Source organism: Poecilia latipinna, unplaced genomic scaffold (genome assembly GCF_001443285.1).
Source record: "Poecilia latipinna isolate Pla-1442-1.1 unplaced genomic scaffold, P_latipinna-1.0 Scaffold298, whole genome shotgun sequence".
Lineage (NCBI taxonomy): Eukaryota > Metazoa > Chordata > Actinopteri > Cyprinodontiformes > Poeciliidae > Poecilia > Poecilia latipinna.
In genome coordinates this window covers 192,617-204,761 of record NW_015112914.1, presented here as the reverse complement: position 1 = coordinate 204,761, position 12,145 = coordinate 192,617, and the positions used below count along the sequence as shown (strand labels likewise).

General features: G+C 36.4%; 1 long non-coding RNA gene across 2 annotated transcripts; it reads left to right on the top strand.

The window, feature by feature from the left end:
- The first annotated feature begins 6 nt into the window (after nucleotides 1-6).
- Nucleotides 7-2,896, top strand: LOC106948626 (uncharacterized). Of its 2 annotated transcripts, XR_001425218.1 has the most exons (3): nucleotides 7-199; nucleotides 1,337-1,444; nucleotides 2,587-2,896. It is a non-coding gene; the product is annotated as an uncharacterized LOC106948626 (long non-coding RNA). The 2 variants fall into 2 exon arrangements; XR_001425217.1 differs by having other exon boundaries at nucleotides 1,337-2,896.
- The last annotated feature ends 9,249 nt before the right edge of the window (nucleotides 2,897-12,145 follow it).

Sequence of the window (12,145 nt, the reverse complement as noted above, 5' to 3'; positions counted from 1 at the left end):
GTGCTACGCGTCTTAAACCGGAAGTACGACCTATATCATTAGCTCGAATGCGCATGTGCTGAAGATTCCAGGCTGTGCCGATTATTAAACGCGAGCCGCTATTTAAAGATTTTAACTCATGACCACAAGTGACGCGATGCCTGGATCAGAAACATACCTAAATCCATATGGACGGATTGCACACTCACTGACATCTCAGGTATGTTCTACACCTGCCGATTTATGTACACGTTCACATACGCACCATTGTATGGGAGTTACTTCTGTAATCCAGATTTGGCGTAAGCATATTATAAGCACGTGCTATTTATAAATTATCTTTAACATGTTTTTTTTCATATAGACAGTTGCAAGTTATTGTTGACGCACAACATGCTGGAGGGCAAAATACTATTCTTCAATTTAGATATATTTATTGTCATTGTACAGTAAGCAATTCAATGAAATTAGTAGTACAGCTTTTCTTAAATAATTTTATAAACAAACAGTCAAAACACATAAGAAGACAGTTTGATTTGCAATAAAATGGCAGCAGGGCGAACAGATGCTGGGCGGGACGATGCTGTGAACTCTGGAAAGACATGCCATGCATCGCCCCGCTGCCGCAGTAGAATTGATTTAGTGCAGTGCTCCACAGCAAAGGGAAATAAGGCAGGCACATTTTTTCTTGCTTTCTGTGTCTGCTACGCTACGCACGCAACAAGATTAAAAACAGGTTTATATAAACTAATGAGTCAAACACAATCTGGCTTTCCATCCATATCAACAGCCACCTCAGTCTTGACCTTATTGATTATGTTAATGAAATATGATGGTTTTATGTATATTTCGAATTTTTGTATAACTTTTGTTCAGCTTTTCTTTAAAAGTGCTCTATTATTGTTACAGGTCCATTTTCTAAGCTACAAGAAAGCAAGATAGTGGTGCGCAGATATCAAAATTTGGGTCTTTGTTGATTTGATATTAATACTGTTACCAATATTTTACATTATCAAATTTTTATTTGATTACTCGATTAGTCGTCAGAATAACTGGTAGATTACTTGATTGCTAAAATAATGTTTACAACAGCCGTGAAGGGGACAATGTAATCAACATGAATACATCACGTAAGTGTACCAGATTTAGCCAAAGAGGTTGTCATCTGTAGTCCCCCAGCAGGCTGATGGAAGAGATTAAAAAACATTCATAATAACATTCATGACAAATTTCAATGTGTAGCCAATAGTGAGGAAAAAAATAAGTACAAGCAGTCAATTTTGAAGGTAATTATCCAAATTATTCCTGTTCATTTTTAACTCTTTAGCTTTACCATTGCCTGCTTCTTGTTCTGCAGGCCTGGTTCTGCAGACTGGATGCCCAGGCCCGGTTCTGGGTCCGGCAGTGCAACAGGCATCCTGCTGCAGGCTGGGTCCAACCCAAACAGAGCAGCTTCATGCAGAAGGTGAGCAATTCTGCTGCTGCTCTGTTTGCTCAGCATGCTAACATTTCAGAGATCCGGCTGGCTGGATCTCTTCATCACCGTCCTCTGCAGACGTAACTTTTCTTCTCCTTCTTCTTCCCCTCAGATGGCGACAGAGCTGTGTGTGCTTATGTGTGTGTGCCACTTTTTAATGAGCATTTTCTAGACAGGTTGATGTGATGAGGACTGGTGCTTTCCTTTCCTCAGAGATGGGAAATGATGGTGGCAACCAAAAATTTCTAATTAGAAAATAAACAAACCAGTAACTCACATGTCTCTTTTAGTTTATCACCTTTAAGATAAAAAGCCAAACTTTTCTGAATTTGTTTTGTATTTCAGGTGGGTTTTTTCCTCCATTGATAGGTTTGTATGCTGTGCACCTCCTCCTGCACCTACACAGTCACTTTCTCTGATGCATATCCCCACCAGACATTCTCCAATGAGAAGAGACATCGCCACTGGGTTTTTGATCGTTTTTAGATTCCAGCAGCAGGGCTTTTACGTGCTGTTCCATCTGTACTGCAGGGGGAGGATATTCGGACATTGTTTTCATAGAAGAATTGAAAACTCTTTTCAACATTTTAGTGATTTATTGTTCTCAACCTGGAGGGCAAACCTCCTCCGGGTGGAAATGATGACTTTTTTAGGTCACAGTAAGATTAAAGGGATAATGATGGGACAAAACCAACAATAAAACTATTTTCTTTCTCTCTGCCGGCAATTATAAAACCTGTATCAAAATAATCTTTCCCAATCATGTCTCATAACATAGTAGGAATGAATGTTGGTATTTCTGATCCTCATTGTCGTGTCTGTATTTCACTTGTTTTTTTCCTTTTTCTGTGTTGTACGTGGGGAGTGCGTTCTTGGCTGGAGCAAATAGGCAGAGATAGTGGAGACTCCAGCCAATGACAGTTTAGAATGTGGCTAAAAAATGAAGCAGTTAATTAAATCTGTCTCAGAAATACTCAGAAAGTTTTTGGCAGGAATCTCAGATGAAATCTTCTGAGCCATAATCTTTGCAAAGAATTGTGGATGTTTGTGTGTTTTAGACAATAGCTCCTGTGAAGCAATCAGTAATTATGTTTAACTGCTCTGAATTAGTTTTGTTGTTGTTTTTTCAGAGACAGGCAGCAGTTAGCCACTGCAGCGTTTGATGCCAAATGGGAACTCTGAGATTCTTTAAAGGAAACAAGAAGTGACTAGAAGATACATTTTCTTTTTAAAAAATGTCCAGTTTCCTAAGTAGTTTTGGTTGAAATTTACCATATCAAAATCAAAATGAATTCAGACTTCCTAGAGTGTTTGCAGCATGAAGACAACCCTGGTCCTCCCAAAAGGAATAAGTTCCTCTTTGAAAACTGTACTTAAATACAGCCTATGAGAGTCCAAGTTGTAAAATATTTCTTAGCTGAATAAATAAAATAACACGTACAAGTCTGCCGCCGTTTTTGTCACTCCAGTCTTCAACGCAAAAAGAGCTCTTGCACTGTGTAGCATGAGATTAAGCAATTTAAAGACATGCATCAACTATCCAGTAGGGGGCTCAGTTTTTTGTTTTTTTTCAGGCAGTGTTTCTCCTTATTCCAGTTTAACAAAAGTTAGCCACTCCATGGTGTGTCATCATTTTATTAAACTTTTGTTCAATTCTGAATGGTTTTAATAAAAGTTCGTAATAGTTCTCAAGCTCTTTTGCATGTACTTTTCTTCTGATGTCAGTCCAGATTCCAGGTTCAGTTGTATTTACCTCCTTTAAGTCAACAATTTGTTCTCTATTGTATAAAATACATTCAAGTTTGTGGTTGTAATGTTGTAAAATGTGACAAACTAGTCTCACAAATAACTTTAGCTGTCATTTTTATTTTGATACACTTCTCATCTATATTAAGGTTTTGCCTGCAAATTCATACCGGTGATGAGCAAGTCGATACATTTTAGCCAACACTAGAAGTAAAAAGGATGATTTACTTTTTAGAATAAATACCTTCACAAAATATCATTTGTACTGTCAGAGGCAAAATGGTGATCTGACCCACTGATCAGTGCAACTCAGGAAGTTTCTACTCACTTAGCCGAAACTTCTGCAATCCCACCTCAAAAAGAGCAGCGTCTTAGATTCCCAGACTTCCAAAGGACTGCAGCTCGCTTCTTATATAACATAATTAGAGAAAAGCAAGCTGACGAGAAACAGTTGGAGGAGTTGGGTGTGCAGTTTGAAAAATCAGCAGCTGCATCTCCTCCTTCACCCAGGTTAAATTAGATCAGAAGACACTTTGATATTTCAGCATGGTAACAGAGCTGCTCTCCGAAAGGGGAGCTTGCAAAATAAAGCAAGCATGCTGGATTTTATATGTTGTGTTCATTTTGATTGCAGATGCATTGTCCTGTGTAGATTATAAAACTGCTAATTGTTCCCACAAATGCATAATTTCCCCTTTCAATCTGAGCCTTGCAGGTACTCCTGCTATAATATGTACAGCAGTGGAAGATTAGCTGTGCAGTAATGATTATTATACAGTGGGTGGTTCCAGCAAAGCAATCTTATAGCATAAATTTTAATTTGTTTAATGCCTGAAGTAAACCCACACTCAGTACCGATTAGTCTTAAATACAATTCTCCACCAGAGGTGCTATACAAGAGAAAAGTGATTTAAATGGAAATTTGCTTATTCCAGTTTATGCATGAGACTGATGATTAGAATTTAATTTCAAAGTTAACAGGTATTTTAAAAAAGGCTCCACCGGGGACTTAGTCAATCAGAAAGGGAACTGAGAACAAATCCATTTCCACTTGAGCTGTGAAAAAAGAAGAGACTGTGACATTGGATATATGTGATTAGATTAATAAACTGTTTCGACACAGTAAATTATCGATTCTGCTTTCAAATTGAGCGGCACACATGCTCAGGAAGGAAGAGGATAAAAATGCAAGTCTGATTACTGAGTCAAATAGCAGGAGAAAGACGGCAAACACAAAACTAAACAGTAATAAAATGAAAAGGTTTTCACAGCATCAGGATGGCTCTAATATGAGCTTGAAAGGCAGAAGACGACACAAGAATCAGGTTGGAACTCTAACTCCGACAATAAAAGTTATTGAGTTTCCAGAAATTCTTCAGCGACTGCTGCTCTGCTCCCAGGATAATTTCATTATATAATATTTTCCTGCTTTTGTACTTAGAGGCTTTGCTCACTGAAAAATGACTCTGCTCCTATGAGATCACACTGCCCCCTATTGATCTAGGATGGGAACAGCAAAACACTTTGTGGTCTCTAAATTCCTATGGTGGGATATATAATTGGCCTACGGTGGGATATATTTCATCAATCTCTACATGTGTAAAAAATATATCAAACTCCCATAAAGATAAATTGCAAAGTTATACAAATCAATGGAAAGTCATGCACAGACTCACAGATGCTGTCAATCACAGCATTTTAAAAACTGGATTCAAACACTTTTTAAAGTCACTGTGGGAGAAACTAGTCATGAATCACAACAGCTGTTGCATTATTATATGACAGAAATGACAAATATGGAATTTTTGAACTTTTTCCACATTTTTTTTTGCAATATACTGCAAATTTTAAAATATTTTGCAGAGATTACATGTGATAAACTAATATAACATAGAGCATAATATAAATGTAGAATTAAAAACATGCACAATACATTATTTTTAAATAAAAAATGAAGAGTGTGGTGTAGCTTTAATGTGATTCACCTAAATAAAATCCACTGACACTTAATTTTTTTTCAGAAGTCAACCAGAAAGAGTCCGCCTGTGTATATTTCTATATTACAGTACAAGTCCAGCTATTCAGTGAAAACCTCACAGGACTGTTGGAGAACATTATAGAACATCAAAGGCTTTAAACTTCTCACAGAGAGCTGTTCAATTAATCATATCAAATAGAAAAGCATATGGCACAATGGCCCCCATCTCAAGTTAGCAAAAGACCTGAGACTTGATTCATTGTTCAGTAAACTTGAGCTAACGTGGCTTACATTGTTTTTTAAATGGCAAGGTCAAAGTTAAAATGAAAATATAATTTTCAGTAAGACTCCTTTAGTTATTTTGGTCAAAAATATAAAAATAAATATATAAAAGCACACCACACTTTTAAGATTTTTAGTTGCTGATAAATATAGATATTTCTCTTTCCACATCACAATTATGCACTGATTTGTGTTGGGAGTGTTAACATTTGGAGTTGCAAAGTGATAAAATGTGCAAAAGCTTAAAAGGTTTTCACGAAGCACTCTGTAGTCACCTTCAGAAGAGGTTTATAAATACCACATCCTATGAGATTTGGTTTTAATTTAAAGCCTCTGCTTGGGGTTTAATAAGACACAGAATTATGTAACCTCCCACTGTCACATCTCTATCCAGACATTTTGTCTCTGAAAAATATAGTCACCTCTAAATTAAAACACACTGTGACGTTGATTGAGTTGGCCTTGTTCCTGTTATCTTGATGTTTTTCACCTCAACGATGAGAAAAGAACATCATGTTTTTGAGCTATTCACGCCGGCTTAGCAATGACGGTCAAACTCGGGGCACTTCCCTGTTCCCACCTCTTCTTCAGCACTTTCTTTCATCTCCAATAATGTGAAGTCTCTCCCTCTGGAAATGATGCACTGGTGCTTTTCAAGGCAGGCAAGGGTGAAATCTGTCATCTGTGGGGCTCAAAATAGGAAAAGCTTGCCTTGGGAGGAGGGGGAAAAAAGACAAAAAGAAACATGTATTTTTAAAATAACTAAATAATGGATGTTCAGTCTACTTTTTCAGCTATTTTAAATCAAGGAGGCAATAAAAATGATGAAGAAAATCTGCTAAAGTTAATGAAGCCTTAGATGTGTTCGTTTGCATGAGCTGGCCTTTGTCTCCCTCCAGTGGCCGGCAGCAGATGCATCGAGATTTTCGTTCATTTTAATGTAAGCTGGGCAGGAAATGGACCAATCAGCCTGGATAGTGATTCCAGCAGCATTTTGATGGCCAGTTTTCCAGTCACTCCTCTCTTATATGCATTATAGGAGGTCGATGGATAAGTGCAACAATTACAGGAAGCATCTGCTGATCTGTTTATGTTTCCTTACTTTGCATAGGCAGTAAATGCTTCTAGTTGGGCAGGAATAATGACATTTTTAAACATGCCATACTGCAGTGTCATCATTTGCAAATAGGAACATTATGTCAGATTTAAATAGACTTACTTAGTTTGATTGAATTCATAATGCATATGTCTTTAGAATTTTTGTGTTAAATTATGTTATGTTAAGCAGGAATTGGTGGCATTGGTAAGACAATTGAATGCATTTGAATAAAGGTTTTGTATGATTAAATTATCACAACATTTTGGAACAAGCAAGTTTTTAAATCTTGTAACATGAACGCCCTCAGAGCGTTAGCTACGACCCGATAAGAAAGATAAGGGATAAAACACGCGATGCTTTCTGAACCATTTTTACTCAAAGTGAGAGTAAAAAGCCAGAGTTGGCTGGAATCAATCCAGTGTTTTTTCTGGGTAACAATCCAATTCCAGGACATCCTAGTTATTATGCTTGATAGGACAAAGATTGAGCAATTTAATAAAAGTTTTAGAGAAATGATTAGAGTGATCAAGATGAGGTTTTCAAATGTATGAATAAACAAGTATGCAAGTTTGTTTCAATACATTGTGAATTTTCTCTAACTGGGTCAAATGTTTACTGACAGCCTAATATGTGAATAACTCTCTGAGGACACAGGGACAAACAGCTTTCTGCCATGTCTGTTGCTGGATACTTGACCACATTTCTTATTAAAAATGGTTGGTTTTCTGAAATGGAACTGGTATTTAAGTGCAGTCTATACATTTTTTAAATGTGGTTGTAACTAGGGCCCTTTCAGAAACTTAATGTATCTTGTTTTATCTATTGTAAAATCTATAATGTTTTCATGTGTGACTGGGATCGAAGTCTTTCAGGAACATTCATTTACGCATTACTGTGTTACGAAGTTAAAATATTTAGATGTAATCCTCCATCTTCATTATTCTACCCATTCTGTGCAAAGCACCTGGACCTCTAGGAGTGAAAAACACCTCAGCATGACACTATCAGCACCATGCTTAGTGTCTTTAGGTTGAAAAACCATCTTGACTCCTCCAAACATTATTTTTGTGGACAAATTGCTCAGTCTTTGTCTCCAGAAGATCCAACTAATTCAAAACTGACTTAATTTGGTTTTTCTATAACTTCCAGTTTACTATCAGCTTGAGTCGTTGTAGTTCTTGTGTTGTTCTTGAACATCCTACCTAAGCTCCTTTCATCGAACAACATGAAGATACATGGGTGCTCAGGGGACTCTCCAAAACTCACATTAGAAATGATTGTGGAATGGATAAATCACACTAACCAAGGTTCTGGAAAGCTCTTTTTGAAGAATTAACAGGAGTTTGAATCTTTTAAAATGTATATTGAAGAATATCAAGAATAAACTACAACTTGTGCACTGAATTGTTTAAAAAATGATTAAAGTTGTAGGTTCTTTAAACATCACACTATAAAAAAGAGCAGTTCATATTAATAATTAAAATCCTAAATATAAAATTACTTTTCACTCCCATAATGACTTAAAATGTAGATTACATTGACCATGGTCTTGTCAAATGTGATTACAGAACATGCATTTACAGCTTTATGAGCAGATACCAATGGAGCCTAATTCCATCTAAACACCGAGTCCCTAAAATATATAAAAGTTCACGAGGAGCCTCAAAAGATAAGAAGGGAAAGAAAATCCATTTCAGTTTGGCCCAACAGGCAGTTATCAAAGTCAGAGATTAGATGTGACTTTGGGAACATAATGTGCTCGGCCAAGTGCACAAAGCACTCCTGACAGGACAAAGTTGGTTAAGGGCTGACATTAATTTACGATGTGATGGAGAGCGGACACATGAAGAGACTGAAGGAGCCAGGGGAACCGCAGATGCTCTGTATGCTCCTGTTAAACTGATCGGAGCAGACTGATCCTCCAGCCTTCACTGAGAAAAGTTTAACATGTAGATTCTCTCTCAGAGCTTCACACCGAGACAGCAGAGGGACCCTGAGGCTATGCGAGTGTTCTCATCTCAGACTTGGCTGCCTCGCGGATATTCCGACCTCACTGCACACAAGACACGGGTCTTGTGGGAAAATTGATATTTTGATTATGAGTTAGACATGTTACCACATTTTGTCATTGATTTCTGATATTTCAAACAAAGTGTGAATAGAGTGTTAACTAAAGAATACATTAAGTTTGGATTTATGTCCTTTTGCAATTTTATTTTAGCTGATAAGTTTTACTCATTTTTTTATTCACGTTTCCAATAAATTAGTGTTAAACTCAACTCTCTTATGTAGGATATAAATAAAAATAATTATTTAGAATTGGACACAGTTTCATCCAAATCCAAGATATTGAGAGTCAAAATGAGAACATGACTTTTTTTTTCTGAAATCTGTAGAGAACATAATCACACTACAAAATAAAAAAATGACAGAAAAGATGAGCTTTACCACCCTGTCCTTTAATGCCAACAGTTTCCCTTTCAGTTCATTTTCACACAGTGCAGAAAAGTACTGACATTTTTAATTACCAGAACCAGTGAGAAAACCTAATACAACATTGTATGGGTCAGAGGTGATGCAGAAAATTGAAAAATAGAGAGAATATGCACAAGGAAGGAGAAAACTCTCACAATATGTTTATACAACCTTTTGAGCCTAAATGGTGTACACAAACCTGTCCTATCCCAGTGACTCAGAGCGTAAAGAACAAACAAGTTTTCTTTTAGTCAAACACAACTTGACCTCATGCGGAGACATAATCAGTGTGTTCCCACTGCTTTTTGCACTCTGTCAACACGCAGATCTGCTGCTGCCTGCTGCGACCGTCGTTTCTTATCAGCATTCCCGCCATGACCTCCGCTCACACACAATGTGTTGCAGCTCTTTTTTTTTTTTAAAGTGAATTTCAGCTGAGAGTGGAAGCAAATACTTTCTCACGTTATGTGATATATTTTAACACTATAATTGGAATCTGATCCTTTTCTGAATATTTATCTCTGATGATGCTTGCAGGCACACAGTGAGGAAATGAACATGCTAATGTCTTCCTCTACCACACTGAGTTCAGTTTGAATAACTTGAATTCATCAGATATTAGTCAAACTTTGACACTTTAAGACTGTTGCTCAGTTTGGGTAAAAACTGTCTGTGGCTGTCTGTCTTTAACATTAATGTGGAAGAATTTTGGCTCACTCCACTTTACAGAGTCATTTTAATTCTACCACATCGGAACGTACTGAAACATGAACAGGTTGCGTACGGTCATGACATCTTTAACTAGGTCACTCAAAAACATAATTTTGCTTTTGTTTATGCAGCCATTCAGCGGTGAACTTGCTAGAATGCTTTGGATCCCTGTCCTGCTACATAACCCAACAAAACATCTGCAAATAGTCCTATTTGTCTGTAAATAATGATTGGAAACACTTAAGTGTAATAAAAAAAGAAAAAGTCAATACTTTCAATTGCAAATTAGCTTTTCAATGACATTCTAATTATTGAGATTGATCTATATTAACATAAATCTGAGTTACAGCAATTATGGACAAGTCTTTCACTCCATCCAAAGGGCTGCAATCAACCTAAATTACACAATCTCAGTTGTACATTATGAGCGCTAATAACAGCCAATGTCCAAAGCCATTCACAGGATTTAAATGGAACTGAAAAACAAAACGTAGTGATTTACTATTTAGCTTTAAATTACTTGCTCAATTGAGATTGCCGCTGCAAATTATTATTGCCTACATGGCTAAGAAATTATACAGCACCAGGAAAAGAGAAAGTTAGGCCACATTGAAGGTTTCACTGTGTACAGACAAGCTCTGAGGTCCTACTATTCTGCTTAAAATATGAATACATTTGCTCATAAAAATGTTCATTTATTCTAAACATGAATTATGCAGGCATCTATAAACATTCATCGTCATCTACTGTGGCAGCTTTCATTGCAAAGCTAAAGAAGAGACAAAACACTAAGAAAGTTTGTTGATGGCTGAATAAGAAAGGGTTTAAAATTGTATTTTCCAGCATTAATCAAGCATCCATTTGTAGTCGTGGTGTTTTCAAAGTCTAATCAACCATCTGTCGTCTCTTTTCTTAGAGCTGGTGCTAAATTGAATGAAGCCAGAGAGATAAGAGCAGCAGGGATGTGATTGAGGTTTAGGATAAGAGCAGGTTTATTACTGACAACAGAACCGATCCAATCTAGCAGCAATCTTTTCTTCTGTTTGTTTGATGTGTTGCGCCAGAAAACTCAGAAAATCTGTTGATGAAAGAAGCTTCATGACAAACAAGCCTAATGCAACAATTTGGCTCCAATGCGATTTGTCATTCAATTACAGGCGTAGACACAACCCTACTTACCCTAACCCTTTAAACTTTTACTTTGTTATACCTGATAATTTCAATGTGTTTTATTTTTGTTTTTATGAACAAGTTTAAGACAAAGTAATTTAGAAATTTAAAGTAAAAAAGAAAGATTTCAAACATTTCTCACCATCAAGAAAACCATTTGTATTCAGTTCTCTTAACTCAAATACCACTACGTAAAACCAAGTACATCCAACTGCCTTGAGAAGACGCTAAACTGGCAAACAGTTTATAGCTTATAACAGTGTATAGCCAATGAATGCTCTCCATCTAATCTGACTCAACTTGAAAAACGTAGCAAAAAATGGGGAACAATCTTTATCTCTAGATGTGCAAGGCTGGTAGAGACATACTTCTAAATAATCACATTTAATGTATTGATTGGAAGGAACTCATTAAAAATATAAACTTGTTCAATGCATTAGGTGCAAAATAATCTTTAGGTACAAAATGAAAATAAGAAGGAATTAAATAGGAATGGGTGACTAAGAAACAGGGATATGAATTGGCAAAGTGGGAAACAGGAGAGAATTATGACACTGAAAGAGTTCCAGAAGAAAGAATATCTCATCAATATTTTAATTTATAATTTTTACTTTAATTTTGAATTTTTACAACTTTGTATTTGTATGTCTTTATGATGTAAAGCACTTTGAACTGCCTTGCTGCTGAATTGTGTTAAACAAATAGACTTGATTGATTAATTGATTGAAACAATCCAATCCAAAGGTAATCATTCTGTAACAGAGTAGCTACAAACAGGACAGCTGACAAGTTTCAGTGGAGTGCACATCCCAGCAAATTCACCATAAGGTCAGATGTTGCAACGTTTGGAGACATTGCAATCAGCTCAAAACTACATGCCTATCACAAGGAAACACAGTAGATCAGCAAAACAAAGCATGGTGGAGGTAGGCTGATGATTTGGGCTTGTTTAGCAGTTAGTTTTGATTGACCATGAACTTTTTTGTGTTCCAAAATATAATCTAGACAAAAGAAAGCTTGTGCAAACTGGGTCATCAGCAGGATCATGACCCAAAGCACAGCAGCAAATCTACAGCATGAAGTAATGACTGAGTTCTAGTTACCAAGGAATCTTGTTTATTCTTCATGGTGCATACATATAGATAAATTTAGGTTTTTGACTACATCATGAATAAAATATGAAAAGGTTTAAGAAGTATTATTATCATTTTATTAGCGTTGTATGTTT